The 26,025-nt window shown below is 44.5% G+C and overlaps 1 long non-coding RNA gene across 1 annotated transcript in view; it reads right to left on the reverse strand.

Annotated features, from left to right (window-relative positions):
* Positions 1-2,155: 2,155 nt before the first annotated feature.
* The window catches only part of LOC120415734 (uncharacterized), a 34,975-nt gene continuing 11,105 nt past the window's right edge, over positions 2,156-26,025 (reverse strand). The window contains exons 2-4 of the long non-coding RNA XR_005605257.2: positions 19,697-19,734; positions 13,491-13,521; positions 2,156-3,648 (exon numbers count right to left, since the gene is read on the reverse strand). This is a non-coding gene — a long non-coding RNA (uncharacterized LOC120415734). The remainder of the gene's footprint in view (positions 3,649-13,490; positions 13,522-19,696; positions 19,735-26,025) is intronic.

A 26,025-nucleotide genomic window follows, 5' to 3' on the forward strand; every position in this document is an offset into this window, starting at 1 on the left:
TCAAGCCTTGATTGCGAACATAATGACCGAAAGTCGACGGAGGCCAAGGGGTTGCGGCCAACCGTGAAAGCTGGGGCCTTTAGGTTATACACATTTATGAGTGGGGGCGGCGATGACGACCACGACCGGGAGGTTCGAGGGGCTGGCAAATAGTTTTGGGCGCGAGCGAGCCTCGGAAATTGAAGCGATTTGCCCCGCTAGTTGCGATCATCAATAACAACTAAGGAGGGCGGACGGTGCGGTTGTGCGTCAAACAATAGTTTTTCGGGGTGTTTATCGGGGTGAATTTCATGAAACTATCAATATTTATATGGTCTGAGCTATGGGTAGAACTTGAATGATGAATGTGATTAAGTCATTTATTACCGTTGTGAGAGCGATCGGGTGTCGACTTGCGGACTATGACAGCAAAAGTGACAACGATTACTGTCAAACGTGTGACAGGTTGACGTTTACTGTCGCAAGTTGGGGTCATAAATCGCAATCTGAGTCGAAGTCGTAAATTGTTTTTTGCAAGCAGTAATATAACCAAACTTTTCGACACCTTCAGCAAACGTCAAATCAGTACAAATTGCTGCGGGATCGTTTTCCGGATGTCTTCTGAAAAATATTCGGAAGCAAATTTCTTCTTTGTTTTCTCTGATTCTGTCTCTCAACTGTCACTAACTTTGTTTATGTTTTGATTTTCGTGGCGCGGTACATTGTGCCTTTGTTATTGTTTTGGTTTTAGTGACACTCTAATGCACAGCCAAACAAAATGTTGCTTTTCTGCTTGAAAGTGGCTGTTGGAGTCGGTGTCGGAGTCGAGTCGGACCCAGAATTGGTGTTGTCTGAACTTTCTGAAGACACAAAGTCGGTGTCGGATTCGACTAATTCTGAGAAGTTTGAGCCTGAGTCGGCAGCTTTTCAACGAAATTGGGTAAATTTTTTTGTGAAAGTCAGAGTAAAATTCTGGCATGTCAAGTCTTTTTTTTTTCAAAGATCCGGAGTCGAGTCAACAAATCCCAAACATGTGGAGTCGGAATCGTCCACTCTTCAACAACTTTATTTACAAGCTGTTTGAGCCAGAGTCGAAATCAGTGGAGTCTGGAAATTTGAAAGAGTCGAAGTCAGCGCTAACAAATTCTGAAACTCAAGCAAAATAATGTAAAAGGACCGAAGCCGAAGTGTAAACAAAGAGTCTATCCTGCTCGTTCCTAACGCAAACATCAACTGACGTGAGCATGATAGACTCTTTGTTTACACTTCGGCTTCGGCCCTTTTACATTGTTTTGCTCGAACTACAGTCTGAGCTGTAGTCAGCTACTTTGTTTATAAGTTAGAGTCATAGTCGAATTCGGCGATGTCGGAGTTCAAGTCGGAGTCAGAATCGGAATTAAAATGTGGAGTCTGATAATATCAATTTTGAGCAAGGCGAAGTTGAAGTAGGTTGCTTTTCAACAACATTCGTAGCTGTTCATATGGGACAAGAAGTCGAGGTCGGTGGAGTCAGATCATTCTGATGAGCTGGTATTAGAGACATATTCAGAGTCCGATTCAGAGTCACAACAAATACTGTGAGGACGAAATTTGAATCATTTTTTGGAAACATTATTGATAGAAATTGTTGCAAAAGTCAGAATCGAATTCTGGGAAAACAGGCCTTTTTTTTTGAAAAGTTGGAGTTATAGTTGACAAATCTTGGGCAGGTGGTCGGAGAGTCGGAGTCGTCCGCTTATCATCAACAGTGTTTATACATTATTGTTGAAGTCAAAGTCAAAATCAGTGGAGTCTAGAAACTTGAAAAAGTCATCGTCGGAGTTGACAATTTTGAAACTGCTGGTCTGCGTCGTAGTAGGCTGCATTGTTTAGAAGTCAGAGTCAGAGTCGGAATCGCTGATGTCGGAGCCGGCTAAGGGATCGGAATATTTGACAAATTTTGAGAAAATTGTGTACGAGCTGGTTGCTTTTCAAGAATAGTCGGTAGATGTTGATATTGGAGCAAAAGTTGAAGTCAGTGGAGTCCGGTCTTTTTGAAGAGCTGGAGTAGGAGTCATAATCGGAGTCACAGAAAATCTTGAGTGGACTGAATCTGAGTTGGCTGGTATTTTTGGAACCAACTGACTCTGATTCAGTCCACTAAAGATTTTCTGTGACTCCGATTATGACTCCTACTCCAGCTCTTCAAAAAGACCGTAGAGTATAAGTTGTTGTTAAAACTAAAGTTGAAATTGGTGAATCCGGTCTATCTTTAGAGCTGAAGTCACAGTCAACAGTCGGAGTCATTTGATTTTCAACAACTTTGTTTTGAAGCTGTAGTTGGAGCCAAAGTAAGAATCAGAGTCAGTGAAGTCTGGTCTTTTCGCAGAGCTGAAGTCAGAGACAGATCAGAGTCAGAATTGGAGTCCAATGTGGAGTCAGATCTGACAAACTATGAGTAGATGGATTCTTAGTCGAATACTTTTTAACAATAATTGGTAGAAGCTGTTGTCGGAGACAAATTTGGAGTTAATGTAGTTGGGTGTTTCAAGAGCTGAACAATATTTCGTAGAAGTTGTTGTTGAATTTAGAGTCAAATTCGATGCGGTCTGACTTACTGAGGAGCTGAAGTCAAATCCGGATGTCTTAGTCAGAATCACTCGTTTTGTTGTTGGAATCAAAGACAATTGAGTATCTTTTAGGAGTCGAAAATCTGTCGGAGTCTGATTCGGCAAACAACTGGTCGAATCCAACTCCACGCTTTACACAGTACAGCTTCAACTCTAACCTCACTTGCCGACTTCAATCGAATCCAGAACCCAAACCACAGTTACACCGCACTGTTACACCGCAACATTGTGGGATAATTTGTTTAGCAAATAAATTGCATCCCCTAAACTCAATTATTTTCCAAATCATAATCAAACTCGCACAAACAACAAACATTGTATGCGACTGCTCAAAACCCGCTTTGTGGTTACGATGCGCCTCCCCACATCGGTGACCCAATGGCACTCTGGTCAGACTCCATCAAATCACCATCATCGTCAACCGCTCCAAACCGATCGGAAGTTATTACCTGGGTCCAGCATCCGGAGCCCGATGAGCGCCCCCTCAGCAAACGCCCTCCTCGTTGCGCCCGCCATTTTGCTAATTCGATAACGGGAGGGCGCGTCCCTTTCCACCGACAACGTTCAAGTGCAGGTTTGGCCAAATTTACGCGCAACAAAAACGGTTCCTCGTCACCCTTTGCCGGGCTGACCACATCACGGGTCCGCGTTGTAACCCGTGAGGGGGTATCAAATTTATAGAAGTTAAAGCCATAAATTTTTGCGTTCGTTTTTCGTTTCGACGAGCCCTCCAACCCCGAAGCGATAGAACGTTCGGAGAGCGAGAAACAGGGCGCCAAACGGTTATTTATGGCCTCCGAGGAATCGATTTCGGGCCGTTTTTTCCCCTTCACTCGAGAAGTCCGTGGCTCGGATAATAAATTTCGCTTTTATGACCCTTTATGACTTAATTTGTGCTCGCCAGGGCAGGACCAGAAGGAAAGTCAATTACTCCGGTTGCAAGTGCGCGCCTCTAACGCCGAACCGGTTCCGTACCGGTTCGGCGTGTCTTGTTACCCGCCAGGTGTCAAACTGCTCGCGCGTCAGCTGCACTCCGACTCCGCCAACACGTGCTTCGCATCTGCAAAAAGAAAACAAATAAAACGAGACAACCGATTAGCGCTTGCTTACATTTTTCTCCCGCACTGGAGAGTAAACAAATATATCAAATGTAATGTATGCTCCAGCGTAATTGAATTACCAGTGGGCCGCGAAGCGGCCACGACGGCAGCCAAGTCATTTTGCACGCCAATAACAATAACTCAGCGCGCTGAGAAACCGCGCGAGTCGACGAAGTCGACAAAGGGTCCCGGCCGCGATTACTTAGGAATCAATAACAATATATTTTTATTTTTGTTTACGCGATCTCGCGACACAGTAACGCGCGCTGAACCACGACGCGGAGATGGATTGCCGACCCGGGATTGATCGGGAAGTGTTGAAAGTGCCGGGAGATGGCCTGCCGGCGTGACCCGGTAAGCGCGATAAGGGAAAAGGTAGCTGAACTTGGGCGAGATGTGCGCCGTTAATAGGGGTGCAAATGGGTCATTGGCTGGTGGAAGGAGATTGCTAGCATAATAGATTAGGGATGGTTGATACCTCGGAGGTGGAGTCGGTTTTCGACTTCAACTTCGGCTTCTAAAGATTTGTGCGACTCCGACTCGAACTCCAGCGCTCGAAAATGATCGGACTTCAACAATAGCGCCCATACAAAACTATCAACATTTCGTCGGCAGACTACAGCTCTGTCTCCGACTTTAAGCCTTCAAGAATATCTATCTACACTGACTCCAACTCCGACTCAAAACCCTGTCGGGTTCTTGTCAAAATGTGCTTCCATCGGATCATCTCGGAGTAGACTCTTGTCAGACTATAGTCAATTGACATTTACCACTCACATCGGAACTGTCGGACTGTCGGAGTAGTTGGAGACAACAAACCCGGAGTCGGTGTAAGAGTCTGTGTCGGAGTCTGTGGGGTCTTTTTGGAGAACTAGAGTCATTGTAGGAGTTGGAGTCGATAAAATTAGCATTTGGAGTCGACCTATTCTGAGAAGTTGCGACAAGCGTTTTTTTAGAACTGGAGTCGTTGTCGGTGTCGATAGCAGCCATGCCAGATATACAGATAATTCTGTATTATACAGATTTTTTGATCCCAAAAATCACAAAAATCTGCATGCACAGATTTTTTTTTAAAATGATTTAATTTGAAAATTTCATTAATTTAGTAATTGAATTATGCTTTAATATGATTAAAAAGCTACTACTCTGTTGTGAAAAATCTAAAAAAATCTTCGATGGTTTCGAATTTGACATGATACAGATAAAATACAGATTTATTTTTTAGAAAATACAGATTTCCCGTTAAATAATCTGGCAACGTTGGTCGATAGATCGTCAGAGGGCAGGGCTTACTACTCTTGTCAGTGTTTGTTTACTATAGGATTGAACTATTTTCACTGTTTGTTTACAATTAGTTGTTTACATAGATCTTGATGCCCAATTGAATTGCAGTTTTGTTTAAAACAGCGTATACGTCACTTTGACATTTGAAGAATAGCTGCTTCTAGCAAAACAACGTAACTGAGCAATTCTCTACCAAAACCGGAAATGGATTTTATTTGTATTTTTTGATTTGGCTCAAACTTTGTGGGGGCCTTCCCTATGACCAAATATGCTATTTTGTGTCATTGGTTCACCCATACAAGTCTCCATACAATTTTGGCAGCTGTCCATACAAAAATGGTATGTAAATATTCAAACAGCTGTAACTTTTGAGTGAATTTTCTGATCAATTTGGTGTCTTCGGCAAAGTTGTAGGTATTGTTGAGGACTTTTGAGAAAAAAATAGGTGCACGGAAAAAAAATTTGCAGATTTTTTTATCAACTTTTTTTTCACTAAAACTCAATTTCCCAAAATATGTATTTTTTGATTTTCGAGATTTTTTGATATGTTTTAGGGGACAAAAATCCGCAACTTTTGAGCCATAGAGAAACATGGTCAAAAAATCTGCCGCCGAGTTATGAATTTTTGAAAAAATAGTGATTTTTGGAAAAAATCGAAGTTTCATGCAAAAACAAGTTTGACATTATTTTTTAATGCAAAATTGAATTTGCAATCGAAAAGTACTTTACAGATTTTTTGATTAAGGGCTCCGTTTACAAGATATAGCCACCGAAAGTTTGATTTTAGCGAAATATTTGCAGTTTTTTAATTTTTAAAAATAGTGACCATGAGTGACCATTTCTAAAAATATTTTTTTTGAAAAGTTCAAAAAATTTGCTATAAAATTGTCTAAGAGACATTGAAGATTGGACCTCTGGTTGCTGAGATACAGCGGCTTAAAGAAAAAGAAACACGAAAATTGAAGTTTTCTAAGTCTCACCCAAACAGCCCACCATTTTCTAATGACGATATCTCAGCAACTAATGGTCCGATTTTCAATGTTAATGCATGAAACATTCGTGAAATTTTCCGATCTCTTCGAAAAAAATATTTTGAAATTTTTTAAATCAAGACTAACATTTGAAAAGGGCCAAATATTGAATATTACGCCCATTTAAAATGCTATACATATACATATTTTGGGAAATTGAGTTTTAGTGAAAAAAAAGTTGATAAAAAAATCTGCAATTTTTTTTTCCGTGTACCTATTTTTTTCTCAAAAGTCCTCAACAATACCTACAACTTTGCCGAAGACACCAAATTGATCAGAAAATTCACTCAAAAGTTACAGCTGTTTGAATATTTACATACCATTTTTGTATGGACAGCTGCCAAAATTGTATGGAGACTTGTATGGGTGAACCAATGACGCAAAATAGCTTATTTGGTCATAGGGAAGGCCCCCACAAAGTTTGAGTCAAATAAAAAAATACAAAAAATAAAAATGGTCGAAATCGGCCGATTTCGTAGAGAGTTGCTCAACTGGGAAAATGTCTAAGTGTAAACAAAGGATCTATCCCACTCATTCCTAATGTAACAAAGATCAACTGACGTGGAGGAGGACAGACTCTTTGTTTACACTTTGATTTTGGCCCATTTTAAATTGTTTTGCTTGGCCTCAAAAAACATTTCAGTAAAAAATTCTTATAGGGATGTAAGGCAGCTATTTTTCCATGAAAAATTGCTTAATTAATTGCACTTTAATTATTAGCCTTTTCTCTCCTTTTGTAACTGTTATTTTTGTAAAAGTGACAGCTGTTTGTTTACCTCACGAATTAACGTGCACATTGAATCAGAAAGATTCATCAAGATTCATAAAAGGTCAACATCAACTCAAAACAATGGAAATGGGTCAATGTGAGTTTGTAAACAAACTCTTTCCTACCCAGCAAGCAATACAGACCTGAGTCGTTTCCAGTCGTCTGAGTCGTCTACAAAATTGAAATTGATGACTAAGACGTCACAGAATGAGTCTTCTAAAGAATGAGACGGCTACTAAATGAGTCGCCAACTTCGATGGATTTGAATCTTTGTATTAAATCGACTTTTAACAACTTTCAACAATGTCGACTCCCCATAGAAAATATCGCACCTTCCCCGGGCCAATCGACAGCCGGTCACACTTGTACGAGGCATGCAAATTTGAATATTTATACCGAGACACCGGCGAGAACCCATGATTAATGGCTAGGGAATGTGCCTACCGGGTCGCGCGCACTATCTGTCCAGTTACGTGCTCGACCGTAATTTAGTAATCGCAAGCTGGTGACTCACACTCTGGGTTCACCTCCGTGCACGATATTTCGAGCTCAATTCCGGAATGTTAATTTCGGGCCAATAATCGGGTGGGGTGGTTCTGCGCGCTGGGTTGGGAAAATTGGGCCAAATTTCAAACTCTCCCGCAAGATGTGGCCCAATTAAAATTGCGTGAAGGGCGTCGATTTCCGTAAACAGAGCCGCGGTGGACCCCTCGTTGACGACCGGCATATGCATATTCATGGCACTTGTTAGGCCCGCGCGCAAAATGTCATCGTGCAGGGCTAATTAATTAGGCAGACGCCGCTGATTCACCGACCGTCGTCTTCTTCGCCTGCTCGTTTACTTCAAAGAAGCGCGCGCTCTTTCGCGCTCGAGAACGCGTAGATAATAATAGTTTTACTACAGCCCGTTGAAGGGGAGCCGTAACGCCCCTGCCCTAACCGCCGCCCCCTTGCGTGGCCCACATAAATTATTCAACTCGATAACTGACCAAACGACGACCGCACCAATTTTACGACCGAAATGGTCCGCTAGCGATGGATCGCGCTCTCGCGCTTGGAACACTATAAATGTTTTACGTCGCGCCCCCGCTTGAATTATTCACTAGCGTTCCCGTTATCACACTTAAAAAAACCCTTTAAAATTTGACAGCGCGTTCCCGGTCTCTGAGTCGCGCGTCAACAAGTCCCGCCACCGTTGTGATGGCGGAATAATGGCGCATTCGTTTGGAACGCGAACCCCTTTCGGCCGCGATATTACATATTATGATTATGGTTAGCGCGCCCCCTTCCAGCGCCCCCGCTCAATTTTATTCATTTTTTTTTCGGGAGAAGGAGGAGGAGGCTCGATTGAGCGAGCAGCCGCAGCGAAAAAAAAATTGCAGAACGTCAAAAAAATAAAAAAAAGAATCCAAGGGTTGTCGACGAATATGTGAAATTGTTGATGAATACACCGGCATCGCCGTCGTCGACGGCGGGCGGAATGGAATTGAAAATTATAATAAAACCAGGACGCCGCGCCGCGAGAAAAAATCGATAAATCCGGCGCGGAGAATGTGGTCCGGAAGCACTCGGGCTTGAGGAAGGACGCGGCCATTCCGATGGAGCCGTTGTGTTGTCGTTTTGCGCGCAATTTGCGCCACAGGAAGTGGACGTATTGACGCGTGGGGACGTGGCTTTAAAACGCGTGGCTTTAATGCAGCGGGATGACATTTTGGGGCAACACTTCAGGGGTTGTACTCCGGGTTTTCACCAAGTTCCGACTCCGCAGACTCCGACTCCATGCATCATGCAGTGCAGTGATGTCTTTGTTTACAATGTGGTAATCAAATGTTTGTGGAAACGTCAAAAAAACAACTCCCGTGCGGTCGACAAAGGCGCTTTAGGAGCGTTCTTTAATTACGTAACGCAAAAATAATGCTTTTTAGACGAGAGAAAAACCTCGTAACAAAATTCAATAAAAAATGCAAATTAAAAAAAAATGATATGTTAAACGGCCTTCCAAATTTTGGTAAGAAAATCAACAAATCGATCTTTTCATAATATAAAATTAAGGTGAACTGGGAAGGCAGTGCCATATTGACACCACGACTCGAGTTTTTGGAAGCACCTTTACTGTAAATGCCGTAACTTACGAAGATCTATTTTTGCAGACGCTAAACAGGTCGTTAACGAGCAATCTGTCGAGTTCAGAATTTGATTTCAGTTGAAATGAAGTTGTCCAAGAACTGACGTCCCGTTTCACCTTAGGCAAAATATCCTTTAAAAACCTTCCTGTAGACGTCTCAACTCTTTTTCAGACGTCTAAGTCCGTAAAAGGCTTTTTGATAAGACGTCCAATTCTGATGTTGTAGTCGTCTCACTCTGTACACATGTAGTATGTACAGACGAATTACGTTGAAGACGTCTCAGCTCGTAAAAGACTAATTCTGTAGACGATTCAGCCTACAAACGACACAGCTTGTAGACGACTTCGAAATTCAATTTTACGTAAGAAAACGGAATTCCGAAATTCTCCTTAAAACCGCTCCTCTTCCAACTTCAAACATTCCAAACCCAACGACCTCTCCCCTCCAACGCTCCGAAAAAACATCAATTAAAGACCGCTTAACCTCGAAAACCCGAGCCGCTACTGACACATATCGATTTCTTGCGTCCTTTTTTCATCCGACTAATCCGGCCAACTTTAAACGACCCGTTGACCGGTCACCCTCCTCTATCCGAAGCCGAAGACCGTCACAGTCAATATCTTTGGGATTATCGAGTCGTGCCCGAACCAAACACGGCCCTAATCCGGTCCGTCAACAACGACCCTCGAATGACGTTCAAGGACATGGATGTTTGGTGAAAGTGGAAGAAGATTTTCTGGTTGACTTGTCTGTTTGCTGAAGTTGTTCTCAATAACGGACTTCAAAATTGATATGCCTATGAAGGAGCTCGTGAATGGTGAGGCAGGTAAGTGCTCCAGAGAGCAGGTCAGGTTTTTGCCTCAAAAGCAATTAGAAGCCGTTCTCAATTACGGACTTCAAACCCCATATACCTCAGAAAATTCGTAAGAAAAAGTAAGTGCAGGTAAGTGCTCTAGAAAGGGTAAGCAGCTCATCAACTCAGGTAAGTAATGTCTGTCAACTGTCAATTGTCGTTGTTTACAAGCATGTAAACAGTGTTGTTAATTTCAAAGATTTTTTTCCAAAATCAAGTCGAAATCGTTCCCAACTACGGACTTCAAATCCAATGTACCTCAAAAACATCTGACGAAAAAGCGATGCAGGTAAGTGCTCCAGAAAGGGTAAGCAGCTCATCGATTCCGGTAAGTGTTTTCTGTCAACTGTCAACCTTGTCAACTGTCAATTGCTCTTTTCAAAAAATGAAAACAGTGTTGTCAATTCCGTTGCATTCGCTGGTATTCATTTTTGAAAACACAACTCTTCGATTAAGCTGACCGGGGACTCCGTCCCAGTTTGACACGTCAACGGTTGTGGCTAGGTCACCAACCGACGAAACCGAAGAACCCCGAAACGGGCGGAGCCCGGTCTTCATCGAAGGGCGCATTTTTGCGGTTTGACGGTCACGTCAGATGATTTGTCAACCGACGGTGATGAGAGTTGGGAGTATCGCGTTACATGTGACCGTTGTATCGTCCGTTTTTTTTTTTTTTGGTTTTCGGGAGTAGGGTAATCAACTCACGCACATCGTGAAGCACGGGAAGCCCGTTTTTTCCCCGTGGCATAAATTAGGTGGCCGGTGCGTTATACCATAATTTATGGCAGTGTGTCGTTATCTTGACGACGAGTGGAACTGGTTATTCATGCTGGACGTGTAACTTTAAACGGGACGGGGAGGAGAGAAGGTACGGGGGATCATGGAAACTTAATAGACGAAAGAAGAAGAACGCGGTTGCGTGCACCGAAGAAAGCAACTTGGTTTCTTTTATTATTAAAATTTGTTCAAAATTGATTGTGGCAGCAGCAATTTGGACCTTTTCTTTGGGCCGGTGCGGGGAAACGAAGATACCATGGAGAGCTTAATTCAAATTAGTCTCAGTCAATATATCTTTCGTTTTTTTGTTGTTGTGTGCAACGTGAATGCGAGAGCTGGTGTGGTGTTTGTGTGAAATCGGGGAAAATACGAGGGAAACAACATAAAAAGCGTATAAATTCTTATAAAAAATTAGCCTCATGTATGAGATTATCAGTTTCCTTTTCCCATTTGCTAGGCCCCCGAGAACCCTAATCATCTAAAAACCTGGCGTGCGCGCGCGGGTCCCAGCGAGCCATAGGTTATTGAATTTTAATGACCCGGGAGTCTAGCGTAGTGCGCTGGAACCAGCCAACGAAACGGACAGATTAGAGATATCGCCTTCCGCTGGACGCGCCGATCGTGGCTGGACGTGAATTTAAATATTTTATCGCTCGAAAATGGCTCGTAAATTTTCCCGAAAAGCAGCGCTCAGTGGGTCTCGGAGAGACCCAAACGACAAAAAAAAAAGAGTCCCAATTGAGAATGGATTAAGGTAATAAAAATTTATTGAACAGGTTTCTCTCCGCTTTCGCGGTTGAGATTTCCTCTCTGTTTCGTTTGTTGTTACCACAAAAGGTAAATGATCTCTTCGAGAATTTCTTCCTTCTCCGATCTTCGATCGAGATTGACACAACGCTGCACGGTGTCACCTTTCACCGAGAGAGGAAGTCATCCCCTGAATAGGCACCCGAAATCGATACCGGCAACTCTTCTACCTCGAGTACGTGGGAAGACCTAGAATCCTAGGAATTCTTAGATCGCGCTGTTGAGGTTTCCCAGCTGGGCAGTGACAGCTGCTGCGCAGCGGTGATTGACGTGTGAAAAGTTTCGAACTTGTATGGGTTCGGGGCTATCCTGTTCTAGAGTGGCGTTCCCGATTGCGGACTTCAGAGGTGATATACCTAGGAGCGATCGCGGGGGATTTGAAGCAGGTAAGTGTTCCGGTCACACGATTATCAGGTAAGTATTTTCTGTGTTCCAGATACTCAACAAATTAACTGGTAAGTGTTTTATGTCAACTGTCAATTGAAACCTGCATTGATGTCAATAAACATTGCACGTCCGGTTTTAAGTCGCGTTGCTTCACAATTACGGACTCCAGAGGTGATATACCTAGGAGCGATCTTAGAAACATCGAAGCAGGTAAGTGTTCCGGTAGCCGTCAAACGACGATCAGGTAAGTGTTTTCTGTCAATTCTGTCAAACTGTCAGCTCGCGCTGCGCGATCACCAATCGCTGCGCGCGTCTGGAAAGTTCCACGTCGCACGCTCGTTGTCTCGCGGTGACAATCGCCAATAAAAATGTAAATAAACCACTCCCTCGTCGACATTCGGGAACGCAAACCACACAAATCATAAACCTGTTCCTAACCCGCACGAACCAGTTCCGAAGGAGGACCCAGAACCCGCGCAAATTTATGCTTTTGCGTCGTTGACGACGCGTTGCGAAATATCACATCTACCTGTTCGGGGCGCACCCAGCCTCAAGATTCAAGATCCCAGCAGCAGCAGGGGTCTTTGACCCGCACGCACCGAACCTTATCCCAAAAACAAACAAAACAGTAGCAATGACCCCGCCGGAATCGGGGTCGAACAACTGCACCGAGCAAATTGAGACCCCTTGGGGACCTCCCGCTGCCCGGGGACTCGAAAGAAAGGAAGGAAGCGACAGCCGTAAACTGTCATTGATACAATTGTTTACTGTTTACTTTTTGCCATCCTTGTTTCCTTGGGACCTTTTGTGTGCCGATTCTTCGCTTTTTCCCGAAGGGAATTGGCAGCGAGACATTGTTGTCCGCACACTTCAGGTAAGAGGAGGAGGCACCCTGCGGCGGCCGCCCAAAGAAGGGCACGACCGCCGGTCACCGATATTAATAAACAATAATAAAAACATAAAGAAATTAAAATGTATTAATCGAATTGCGCCGCTTCCTTTTTCGGGGCCCACTTTCGTCGTAAAAGGCAATAAGAGGGAAACAATGCCGACAAACGTCAGCGCAGCCGTTGGCTGCGTACTGCTGAGGTCGACGCGCTGTCACGCGTTTGTTTACTGTTTACAGTTAGCAAGCGTACAGACAAACAGACGCGCGCGGGCTCTAATCTCGCGCGCAGAGTTGAAAACAATTTGGACGCGGCGGCGAGTCGGGTAAACAAAGCGTTGGATGTAAACAACTCTCGTGGAGGGAATGACACGAGTTGCGAAGAAGAAACTAGTTCGTGCCGCGTCGAAGACGCGAGAGGGAACTTGAACAACAATAATAAAAAAGTAGAATTAAACTGAAATATAATAATAACAATCAAAGAATTAAAATAAATACAAACACGCGAACGCGAAGAGGAACCCGGTCGTAAAGAGGCGGTTTATGGCCGCGGGTCGGGGGGAAACTATAACCTCAAACTCTCGGCAGGAGGCGGCCGGAGAAGTTTGTGGAGAAAGTTTTGGAGCTGCGTGGGTGCACAGGGCATATGCGTGAGAGTTTGGATAAACACAATAAGTTGGACGGTGTTTGTCGAATGGAATGGAAAACTTTTCTGGTCACAGATGGAAAAGTTTGTTTGGAGGCTCAATTGTTTGGAAGTTAAAGAATCGTAAATTTGGGCTGAAGTTTTTGTGGAGGAGACGCTGACTTTTTGGAATTTTGGGGGCTTTCAAGTGCTGGAGCTGAACCACTTCAGGGGAAGACATCGTAGTTGTAACTTACCTTGAAGCGGAATCGAGCTGAAGATTGCGTTCTGTAAAAGAAAAGAGAAAAAATCGGTTAGTTTTAAATCAAGTTTAAGACTTCGTCTTAATTACAGAATTCAGAACAAAAATACCTAAGATTTGTCTGAGTTATAATGATGAAGGTAAGTATTCCGGAAGACAATCAGGTAAGTGAGATCTGTTAACTGTCAAATCTGTCAATAAGTCAACTGTCAAACCTAACAATATATCAATCTGTCAACTGTCACTTAAACATTTCTTTCTTAAAGCATGGAGCAGTTCAGTGTTGTTGTTTACTTCGTAAATTTCTAGAATTTTTTTTAAATAAAAGGTCCCATAAACTATTGTCTTTCATATGTTTTTAGGGCCTTTTAAAAAATAAACTCGAAATTTATTTAAAAAAAATTTTTGCATTGACACCGCAGATAGAGCTTTAAGACAAAGTCCTTTGTCAAAATGGTCTTCTTCTCAATTACGGACTTTAGAACTGATATACCTAAGGGTTAACTCGAGAAAATCGAAGCAGGTAAGTGTTCCAGAAGCAGCTGAAGTTCATCGGTAAAGTTTTTTCTGTCAATCTGTTAACTGTCAAATTAATTCATCTGTCAACTGTCACTTAAGCGCTTCTCACTCATACAAACGATTGATGAATGGAGTGATATACAAATCTTTGAATATTGTTATCGTTCTCAATTACGGACTTCAGAGCTGATAATCCTCAGAGTAAAGTTGGAGACATCGAAGAAGGTAAGTGTTTCAGAATTAATCAACGAAGCCATCAAAGATCGGGTAAGTGTTTCCTGTCAAATCTGTCAATTGTCACTGTCTATTCAAAATGTAAACAAACCGCTCCCTGGACGTTGTTCAGGACTGAGTTCCGAACGAGGATTACATGAAAATGCTTTTCGAACTTCCAACGACAACTAACAACTGCCATTTCTTGCAAGTATTGAGTCGCTGTATCGACCAGTTTTGCATCTGTCAATTTACACGCTCAACTGAGACTACAACAAAAACGCTTAAGTCGCTGGTCAACTCTGCGCTGTTTTGGCCAGCTTTTCTCCGTCTTCAACCAGGTATCGACTACTATAAGCTACATTTCCGAACGTCAAGTCGCAACTGACAGCCCCGTATCTCTTGACCTAGTCAAGCCGGCAACCAACCAAAAAAACACACCATCAGGTCCCTGTCACACGCGGGCGTTCCCCTCAACTGTCAAAAGTCCTGCGCGAAGCGTACCACACAAAACATGGATGCGTTTTGCCCGCAACCTCCATAAACGGTGCCCACGCTCCGCCGCCGTGTCACTCGTCCGTGCCGGGGGGTCCCCACCGTGAAACTCTTCTCTCGCTCGTTCTGTACCAAGCCAGAGCAATCAGCCGTCGTTCGCGAGATAAACATCTACCATGTGTTACAACCGTACTGCTCGGACTCTGTGGCAGCAGCAGCAGCAGCAGTCACCAACAACAGTCGGTGCTGCTCTGTAGATGAATAAATCTTTTGATTGCCAACCAACCATCTCTCGCGAAGAGTGTCTTCGAGGGGTCGTCTTGGGCTTCTTCTCGGACAGCTTCCCTCCCACCTTGCACTCTACACTCTGCTCCTTCACGTGTAACGGAAGGCTGAAAAACACCACCGAGCACTGAAATTATGTCAGAATTTATTAAAGATTTTATTTTTATGATTTATTCAACTGAGCGTAAACGAAACGTTCAAGACTCTTCGGTCCTCCTACTCCTACTCCTGCTCGCGCTGTACTTTTCGCTGCTGGCCTCCTTTCCTTCTGCTTTGTTTGCGGGGTTCGACTCTCCGTTACAAACACGGCTGCCTGGCTACGTCGTCCCCACCGAGCCCAGAGATCTTCAGATCTTAAAGTATTGCTCGATTTCGTCTCCTCCTCGTCTCCAACCCCGCGCGCAACCTCTTGGGCAAATTTCGTTCCTGACAAAACTTAAATGTGCATAATGATTTCGAGGTTCCGCCGCGCGCGGGAGTCGTTGCGGCTGGACGACATTTCGACAGTAGTCGAGATAACAGAAAACCGGACTGCAAATAAATTATCGGACCGGGGTTCATTTGCGCGCGGGCAAATATTTTGCGCGCGAGACGAAATTTGATCACGATTCCGGTTTCGATAAGTGTGTGCAATTTATAACTGGGTAGAAACGGACGGAGCAGACTTCGACTGCTGGACGGAGAACACATTTGGGAGGGCCCTAATTGAAGTTAATTAGGGCGGGCGGGCTTTCTGAGGAAGTCATGTAAGGGTTGAAGCTGAAGTCCGTTAAAGTTCGAGGCTTTAAATGTCTGCTCTTCTTTGGAGCATTTTCATGAGTCGCTCAAAGATATTAAAATTACAGTGCTAAATTTTATTTAAAAAAAAACATCGTGATTCATTTTATAAATGCCTTTAAGGCTTCAAGCGCCTTCAAGTCTTGAAACGCCTTCAAGTCTTGAAACGCCTTCAAGTCTTGAAACGCCTTCAAGTCTTGAAACGCCTTCAAGTCTTGAAACGCCTTCAAGTCTTGAAACGCCTTCAAGTCTTGAAACGCCTTCAAGTCTTGAAACGCCTTCAAGTCTTGAAACGAGTTCAAGTCTTGAAACGCCATCAAGTCTTGAAACGCCTTCGAGTCTTGAAACGAGTTCATGTCTTGAAACGCCTTCAAGTTTTGAAACGCCTTCAAGTCTTGAATGTTTTCAAGTCTTGAAACGTCTTCAAGTCTTGAAACGCCTTCAAGTCTTGAAACGCCTTCAAGTCTTGAAACGCCTTCAAGTCTTGAAACGCCTTCAAGTCTTGAATGATTTCAAGTCTTGAAAGCATTTCAAACGCCTTCAAGTCTTGGAACGCCTTCAAGTCTTGAAACGCCTTCAAGTCTTGAAACGCCTTCAAGTCTTGAATGATTTCAAGTCTTGAAAAGTCTTCAAGACTTGAAAGCATTTCAAACGCCTTCAAGTCTTGAAACGCCTTCAAGTCTTGAAATGCCTTCAAGTATTGAAATGCCTTCAAGTCTTGAAACGCCTTCAAGTCTTGAAACGCCTTCAAGTCTTGAAACGCCTTCAAGTCTTGAAACGCCTTCAAGTCTTGAAACGCTTTCAAGTCTTGAAACGCCTTCAAGTCTTGAAACGCTTTCAAGTCTTGAAACGCCTTCAAGTCTTGAAACGCCTTCAAGTCTTGAAACGCCTTCAAGTCTTGAAACGCCTTCAAGTCTTGAAACGAGTTCAAGTCTTGAAACGCCTTCAAGTCTTGAAACGCCTTCAAGTCTTGAAACGCCTTCAAGTCTTGAAACGCTTTCAAGTCTTGAAACGCCTTCAAGTCTTGAAACGCTTTCAAGTCTTGAAACGCCTTCAAGTCTTGAAACGCCTTCAAGTCTTGGAACGCCTTCAAGTCTTGAAAAGCCTTCAAGTCTTGAAACGCCTTCAAGTCTTGAAACACCTTCAAGTCTTGAAACGCCTTCAAGTCTTGAAACGCCTTCAAGTCTTCATACGCCTATAAGTCTTGAAACGCCTTCAAGTCTTGAAGCGTCCTAAAAAAATTAAACGCCTTCAAGCCTTCAAAAACCGCTTTTCAAACGACGAAAAGTCTTCAAACGCCTTTAAGTCTTCCAGCGCCTTCAAGTTTTCAAACGCCTTCAAGTCTTCAAGCGCAGTTAAGTCTCAAACGCCTTCAATTCTTCAAACGCCTTAAAATTTCCAATAGCCTTTAAACGTCTTTAAACGCCTTAAATTTTTCAAACGCCTTCAAAGTCCTTGAACGCCTTTAAATCTTCAAAAGCCTTTAACTTTTCTAAATACCTTCAAGTTATCAAATGCCTTTGAGTTTTCAAAATATTTATATTTTTTAGTTATTTGATGGTTGCTGTACTCCAATGATATCCAGATCTACAAACGCCTTGAAGCCTTTAAGTCTTCCAACGACACCCAGACGTTCAAGGCACTACTGGAGGGCACTAATACATACTTAGAATGCCCTTTAATCTTCGAACTCCCTCGACCAAGCCATGAAACGCCTACAGGGCTTTAAGCGCCTTGATTTGAAAACTGGAAGGTCTAAAGTCGCTTTTTAAACTTATTCAAAGGCATTGGGGGACTTTTGGCGTTCAATGTCTTCAAGTCTACGCATGTTTTTGAGTCTTTAATAACTTTAACGCCTCAAGACGCCTTAAGGACAGCAAACGCCTTCACGTTTTCAAACGTCATAAAATTGATGAGTATTTTCTATTCTTCAAGTTCTTGATTCTAAAGGGTCTGAAAATGCTGTGAGCTCTCCGTATTCATCAGCAAAAATGTTCAACTTAATGTGTTTCCTTAATATTGTCAGATTACGAGTCGGCTTCAACGCCCAACCCTTCCCTGAAATCACCGTCCATCAATCGAGTTAAAAAAAACCTCCAAAAAGCCCAATATTAAAAACTCATCACCGCGTCCGTCCAATCCCGAACAACACTTGAGATATTCCGTCCGATCATCAATCATAAATCGGAGACCCTCGGCCAAAAGGAAGTCGACGCTCTGGACGCCCCCGATCAACTCCGTCCGTCGAAAAATGGTCAGGATCATTAGCGGAGGCATTAATCGCGGGCCTCGAGGGCGCGCTGTAAATCATCTCCGGATTGTTCCGCGAGAGGGAAGGGTAAAATTTACGCGAGTAGGTGTCAAGTGACCTCAGAAAAGGCGCGTCGAGAAACGTCTCAATTTTCGTGGGGTTGGGAGAGGTGTGAGTTTGAAATTTCATGTTTGATCTTGAAATAGTTGCAAACGGGAAAAAATTAGGCGAATAGAAGAAGGCGCCTCAACAGAAACTTTGGTCCAAAAAGTAATAGACGTTTAATAATAAACACTGTCAGCAATCAAAACATTCTTAAAAAGAAGGAATGATATCAAATCCCTGTTTTAAGGCGTCTAAATCGAAGGCGCTTTTATGACAAAGGAATACACAAAATATAATTTTGAGAAGCATAACAAAACTATCTTGATATATTTACTTAAAGCAGGACACTTGGAAGGTCATGATCGGGTTTAACCTATTAAGACCCTCAAGGCGCCATAAGAAGGCGCCTTTACACAAAGTCTGATCCAAACAGTAAAAAATTATATAAACTGGTTCGTTATCACCAATCAAAACTGGTAAGCGATCTAACAATGTTTAATGCAGGTAACATAAGGCGCTTTTTGGCTAAAGATATGAGAAAACGGGTTCTAGTGATGTTTACGAGTATGAAATTATTACAACATAAAGCCGGAAATTAACCTCAAAGGTTATGATCGGATTGAACCTAGGCGCCTTAACCGATTTCCGCCAGTTCGAGACGCTCTGCGCTACCATCATCTTCCGTGAGTAATTCCATGGTCATTTCTACCCAAGACAACGCTCAAATCTCAACCTGAGTGCGCTTCGCGCATCAAAGCAATCGCAAATCTGGATTACACGCAAGGCGACTTGGCGGGCAGAAGCCGCGCTACGCTACGCCACATTTCACGCAAAACTGCAACCGTACAAATCGAGAAATTGTCCGTGTGTAATCGGGCACCTTCCGTGTGCCGCAGCGGCAATGGCCGCGCATCGTGCTCTGACCTAGATGTCAGATCACGACGCAGAAGAAGACGACGAAGACGTCGGCCTTAAGGCGCAAGCAACAAAAATACGTGCAGGACACCACAATAATGCAAAACTACAAGACAATCCATAAAATATCGCTACTGGTTTTGCCTCCGGGGCTGCGAAATTGCACTTTTTCTCGCGTCCTTCACGTCCGGCTGCACGACGCGAACTTGTCGCGAAGCGTTTAAAATAATAATAAAAAAAATTAAATTCATCATCATATTTTGCAGCGTGAAGCGAGGCCGTTGAACCCGGGCCGAACCTTTAGCCTTTTGTCAACTTGTCACAGCGCGCCAGCGCGGTGATGACCACGAGTTTTGACAGGCCCTGTGTGCGCGCAACCCGTAATTACAGGGTTGTCGACGCAATGTAAACTGGTTTTTTTTTTTTTGAAAAAAATAACAACAATTTTCGTACACGAGAGACGAATATCAAATTCTTGCGCCGCGGCGGAGGACGCGCGCTCGTTGATCAACGTCAGCTGCCCGCGTCGGAAGGTCAAATATGGCCGCCTGGGCGGTGCGCCGCAGCTAACCAGGCGTGTGATGAATCGGCCCTGGTATTTGCGCGGACAAAGTTTGGGATTCTGGCGAGATGCCACTTACCTTCGTGGTCGTGTTGGCAGCGGGACGAAAATTGCGTTCTGAAAGGAAAAAGGAAGAAGAAGATCATCAGTATGAGCGTTGATGTGGGGTGGTCATCTCTTTGAACTCGATCAATATTGAAGGCGGTTGAGTAACGGGGGACTACTTTGTGTATAGATGATGGTTGAAGGTCTAAGCTATCATGTGAAGCTATGAGGACATCGATTTGGACCGTTGGTTGTCGCGGCAAGTACTTTGAAGGCCAAATATGTACAAAGTACTTGCCTACGAAATCAACGATGCTTTTCAATGTCCCCAAGGTTCCAAACAGTACAAAATGATCCCACCAACCCAACAGATGCTCCAACTTCCCACGTTGATCAACCTTCTCAGACATTAAGCCACTTTAAGCGGCGCTCCTCCAATATCTAGAACCGACCAACGCGGCGGCATCTCCGAATGTCAATGTCAGCCGCCGGGTTCGATATCTCCCACAACTCTCGCTCTACCACCAGCTGCGCGCAGATCTTAATTTGTTTACTCTGCCGTTCTACACTGCTCGCGCATTGTTTCGCCCTGTTGCACGGTTTGATTTACGACTCCTCGCGGCGGGTGAGTCATCTGCTCGAAATTGGACCCTAAACGGTCCCGTTGATTGAGTTATTTTCCGTGGGGACCTCCGCCGAGACCGAAACACAATGGCAATTGTTTTCAGGACTCCTCGGGAGCTATCGCACAAATTAATTAGGACTAATTCGCGATGCTGCGGCGGTTGTCCGTTCCGCGGAATGCAAATCAATCAGAAGAATCGGTAGCTCAAAGATCGCCGCCGCCGTCGATGACAGCTATTTTTACGGCCCGCCATTAATTTTCATTATGCGAGAGGGCGCGCGAGCGAGCGAGAAATATCACTTTATTTTAAAAACCCGAAACGCCGTGAAAAATTTATTGGCCGTGGCCGATTTGCGGTCACTCTGCCAAGTTATGACGTGCGGCGGTGGTCGAGTACGTGCAGGGTTGGCGACTTGAGAAGCGCCCGTGGTTCAGCAAAACGTGCTATTTGACATTTCGATCTCGGGGAGAGAGAGCGCACGGTTTCGGTATGTGCCGGTCACGCACGAGCTTCTCGAGCATGTGCGATCTGCAACAGGGCTGCCAGATGGGATGGTTTTGGAGGAAGTCTGCGAACTCAATGAAATTTTGCACTTCTCAATTACGGACTTTAGAAATGATATACGACGATTTTTGATGCAGGTAAGTGATCCAGAGTGTTCCAGATGAGTTCGAGTTTAGGTAAGTGTTTAAGCTTTCAAATTCTGTCAACATCTGTCAACTGTCAAATCCCTGCCCAAGATATTGACTCTCTTGCAAGGGTGTCAGATCGTGCAACCTTCAAGAGGTCACGCGATCTGGACACTGATAAAATCTAAAATTTTGAAAATTTGAGCTTCCCAATCACGGACTTCAGAACCGATATACCAACTCATTGCTTCGACAAACTTTGAAGCAGGTAAGTGATCCAGAGTGTTCCAGTGGAGTTCGATTTCAGGTAAGTGTTTCAACTGTCAAATTCTGTCAACATCTGTCAACTGTCAAATCCTAGCCCAAGAGATTGACAAGGGTGTCAGATCGTGCAACCTTCAAGAGGTTACACGATCTGAACTCTATCTGGCAACCCTGACTAGATGCGATATCGCTCGCGACGTTGTCGTCCACAATGATGAATGAGAATCCCCGGTCGTCGTCGCCACGTCCGACCCCCCGTTCGCAAAGTCATCCCAAGAAGGTGTGACCCTTTCACGAAATTCGGAGGCGGGAGAGACTTTTAATTTAAAACTCATTACCGGGGGGACCTCATCGACGATTGTTTTCGGGAACGGCCTCTCCGAGGAAACTACTTGGAAACTCAAGTATTTCTCCGGCGAACTCCTCCTCTTTCCATTTCGGCGCGCGAAGCAGCTCGTGAAACAATCATGATGAAATTCCCCGACCAGCCGAACGTCCGACGCCCTCCAATCTCGAGGCAATCAAGTCCGGCACGAAGTGCCGGGAAGATTTTAGGAGCTTTCAAAATATTTGCTTTTTCATGCCAGACGGGGTCGGGGATCCCGGCTTCGCCGATAGAGAACCCCACCGAAAACAAAAAAATTAACTCCACACAGCTTCGAAAACTACCTCATAAATTCATAAGATTCGTGCAACACGATTTTTTGTTCGAGCTCTCCGTGGCGGGAAGTTCTGGCGAACGAGCGAACGCGAATAAAATTAAATCGATTTTAAAGTCTTCTCCGCGGCGGTGATGGACCGCGCGCCCGGGTGGAACCAGTTTTGTGCCCGAAATCTCGGAACGAAATTAATTTCCCCAACTCGAGAAAACGTGCTGCCGAGTATGCAGATCCCGTGAGGTGCCCCGCAGGAACCGGTCAGACAAACAGTCTGATTTGAATAAATTAATTAGAGATCCTGGGGTGGTGATAAGAGCGGGCCCCTCTGGAAGTTCTGGGAGCGATGACTTGAAGATTGTGGCGAAGAAACGTGGACCGGTAGCACGACTTGGAGTCTGCTGAGATGGCAGCACCATCGCGCTAGTTGAAAGGGGGTGACTTATTGCGGCTTAGCAGGTAAGCGGGAGTGCCCTCCGGTATTGAGTGCACAGCTAAAAAAGTAGTAATCCAGCTGCGTGTAAAAGGCCTGGGTGTAAAATAAATATTGCATTATTTTATGCAATTTTTTGTGATTTTACACCATGAAATATGTAGCCCATCAGTATGGGAAACCTACCTGACCGAAATGTCAAGCTGATATATGCGTTTATCCTTCCAACTTTTCATCGGTCTGATGGCCGAGTGGGCTAAGGCGCCAGTCCTCACTGTTGGTGCTGGGTTTGAATCCCGTCGGTTGCAACTTTTTTTTTGTGTTTGCAAAAATTGTACATACAGTGTGTAATATTAAGTGTTTATTTTGACGAAGGTGATGTGCATGCTTTTGCATGCGATTTTACCATCGGATTTTTTGCTGTGTGGTGCAAAGGTGGAAAGATTACTATCGATGATAATGACGATGATTGCACCACGCCAACAGATCTAATGATCATAATTCAAAACGTAGGGGAAAAGGGGCGCTCCCTGCAGTAGGGGGCGCTCGTGTGATGACGTCATAATCGCTTCGAAGTTTGACGTTTATATTTCAAAGTAGCCGCCGGTGCACAGACATCCGATACCGCTGGATAACAGAATACGCAAAGTTCTGAAAGGGGTAGTCGGGAAGGGGCGCAATGCGCCCCCTCAACCGCCCCTTCGGAACGCCGATCAATTGAATTGAATTGAATTGAGAGATAAGCCGCTTCGGGAAGCCGCCACCGTCAAAATAGAGCGAAAAGCAGCTCTCTAGGAGAATGGGAAGAAAGGGCCGACGACGCCCGAAAGGAAATAGTTTGTAGTAGAGCGTAGTAGCGCCCCCTCGCGTTGACCTTCTCAGCCCGACTTCTGTCCGCCCCTGCGGCGCCCCCTCCTCACTCTCTTTTAGCCATCGTACATCAAGAAGCAACGCGAACTCAGGCGAACGAGCATGATTGTGCATAATATCGACCGTGTTGAAAGGAAACGAACGGAAAAGAATTACCAGCAATTGAAGCATACCACGTAATTTTCTGCCGTGCCCTCAGTGGCGGCCGCCGCCGCCGCTCCCCACAATAGAACCCGTCCCGTCCCGAATAGATATAGCTATTCAAAATCAGCCCGAAAAACTTGTACTCGATTAAAGCATAGTTACTGTAAATGGAGAGAGCCATCTTGGCGGCGGCGGCAGCCGCAGCTCCATCTAAGAGATAACAACAGCAGCAAAAAAGCAGACTAGCCGAAAGAAAATCAATCCTCGGAGAGCTGCGGAACGAAACTGACCTCATTTTGGCGGCGGCGTCGGCAACCGGTTACAATGAAACCACGCGGCACAAACATGCCGAAAAAGGTAAAATTCACTCCTCGTCATTACCGCTGTGTTGTGTGTATTCTCCGAAGGGTTTGCGAGAGGTCAGACGCGGAGAAGTGAAGAAAATTTTAAGCTTCTCAATTACGGACTTCAGAACTGATATACTCTCAAGCGTAACAAAGTTTCTGAAATGCAGGTAAGTGTTCCAGATAGATCCGGTGGTACTCAGGTAAGTGTTTTAGGGAACTGTCAACATATGTCAACTGTCAACTGTCAAACGCTGTCAACAGTGAAGTCGAATTCGACATCAGTTAGACTTCGTTGAAATTTTTCTGCTATTCTAAAAGATTTGCTGCGTCAAGGCAATTTTGATCGAATGTTCAGCGTTTCCCAATCACGGACGTCAGAACTGATATACCTGATAACGTGGCTAAAATTATCAAGTGCAGGTAAGTGTTCCAAATAGATAAGGTGCTACTCAGGTAAGTGTTTTAGTGAACTGTCAACATCTGTCAACTGTCAACAGTGAAGTTTTTACCAAGTCCACGCCAGACCCCGTTAAAAACTTCTCTGCCAGTCACACAAAACCTGCCACGTTCGTTCGTATTAACCCGAATGCCCCGCAGGGGCAACCGGTTCCGATTAGATCGGAATCGAAACCGAACCGAGCACCTTTTGCCCGAAATAAACACATTTTGGGAGCGCGTTTGTGTTCATGTTTTTCTCGTGTATCCTTCGCAACCCCACCCTGCTGCTGCTGCTGCAGGGGTTTCCAGCAGGATCAACGTCGTGACTGCCGCCGTCAGAAAATGGACTGGCGCGATAGCGATCTCTCGACCGCTCCCTGCGGGGCCGTTTCCTAAACTCGCCTAGTCATGACCCGGCTCTCATTAGAAAGGATACTTCCAGAGGGAGTCCGGCGCGGAGTTGTCTTAATTCTGGCGATCATTATCTCCGGCAGTCGAATCCAGTGGGGGATCGAGGATTTCTTGGAACTGTCATACCCCGTACAGCTGAACGGACCCCGAAGGGGCCCAAGAAGGACAATCACTCTAATAACGATTTAATGACCTCATTAAAGGGAATCCGGTGCAGCGCGCGTTGCGCGCGGAATGTTTTCCAAGAAGCGGAACGCAAGTTGTTCAACAAGTGCGCGCGCGCGCAGATTTCCTAGAAACGCATCGATCGAGTTCCGTTCCGCTGGGGGGTTCCAAGAAAACGGCCGACCTAACTGTACCACCGGCGCGAGATGTGTCTTGATCGTTTCTTGACAGTCGCGTCGGCACGACGCAACCAGGTGCGTAGCAAGGCCGTGGGAAACTCCCAACCAAGAACGATTAGAATAAATTAAGGCGCCGAAATTCGAGATTCATCGAGTGGTCCTATCAATCGGTATCAAGAGCGGGGCCCAACTCCGCGTTCCTGCTCATTTGAATAACAAACGGGCGCTCTGAGAAATCGGCGCAGCCAAGAATGAGAAATAGCAGGAGCACTCCACTTTTGACAGATCGTGGCCGAGGGGTTTCGCGCGACGCGACTAAATATATGGTAAGCAGATTCCTCAACAGCTACGACGATCCCGGAGGAGAGAGACCACGGCGACCCCGGCTGTGTGCTGAATCGTAAGTACCGAATCGTAGAGAGTGATTTGAATATTTTTCCAGGTTACTTTCCGCAGAAAGTTCCCACCGAAAGCGCGGTGCATAAATAAAAATCAGAAATAGATAAAGATGAATGGGACCAGGCCGTCAGCGTGACATTAGGAAGGGGAAAAGAGGGAGAAATGCACACCCAGGTGAGTTGCATTCTTCTGGCCGTGGCCGTGTTGGGACACATCGAGCGCTAAACTGAAGCCGTACCGTAAACGGAAGCTATTGTGATGTTAATCGGGCCGAAATTAGATTCACCTGGGACGAATTGACAATCTGCGGGGCTGCAGGTTTGAAGCGTTTTCGGTTTCACCCGAAGGGCTCGTAAGTTTGTAACGTTTCTTCACAGAGTGTCAGAAAGAAGCCTTGAAGAAATTGTAGGAAACTAAAATCAAGAATTTTCATGAATATTTTGTTTTTTTTTTTAATTTTTACTCAAATTGCTCCCAAGGGCACTTGTCAAAAACATAACTTTTCAAGTGCCTTAAAATTGATTAGAAAAAAAATCTTATTGAACAGTTTTGGAAGGTCGTTCAGACTGAGATGTGAAAAGCGTTTAAAAAACTTTATAGTTTCTTGTTTTTTTTTATATTTTTACTCTCAGTGCTCCGAAGGGCACTCGATGTTTTTAAAGGGCACATGGTAAAAAACACCTTAGAACTCCCCAAGAGGTATTAATTTTACCGTTTGAAGTGAACCAAAATAAATTTAGAAAAAAATATTGAAAAAAAGTCTTGAAAGGTCGTTTCAACACTGACCTGAAAGGCGTTCAAC

This window comes from Culex pipiens, chromosome 3 (genome assembly GCF_016801865.2).
Source record: "Culex pipiens pallens isolate TS chromosome 3, TS_CPP_V2, whole genome shotgun sequence".
Classification (NCBI taxonomy): Eukaryota; Metazoa; Arthropoda; class Insecta; order Diptera; family Culicidae; genus Culex; species Culex pipiens.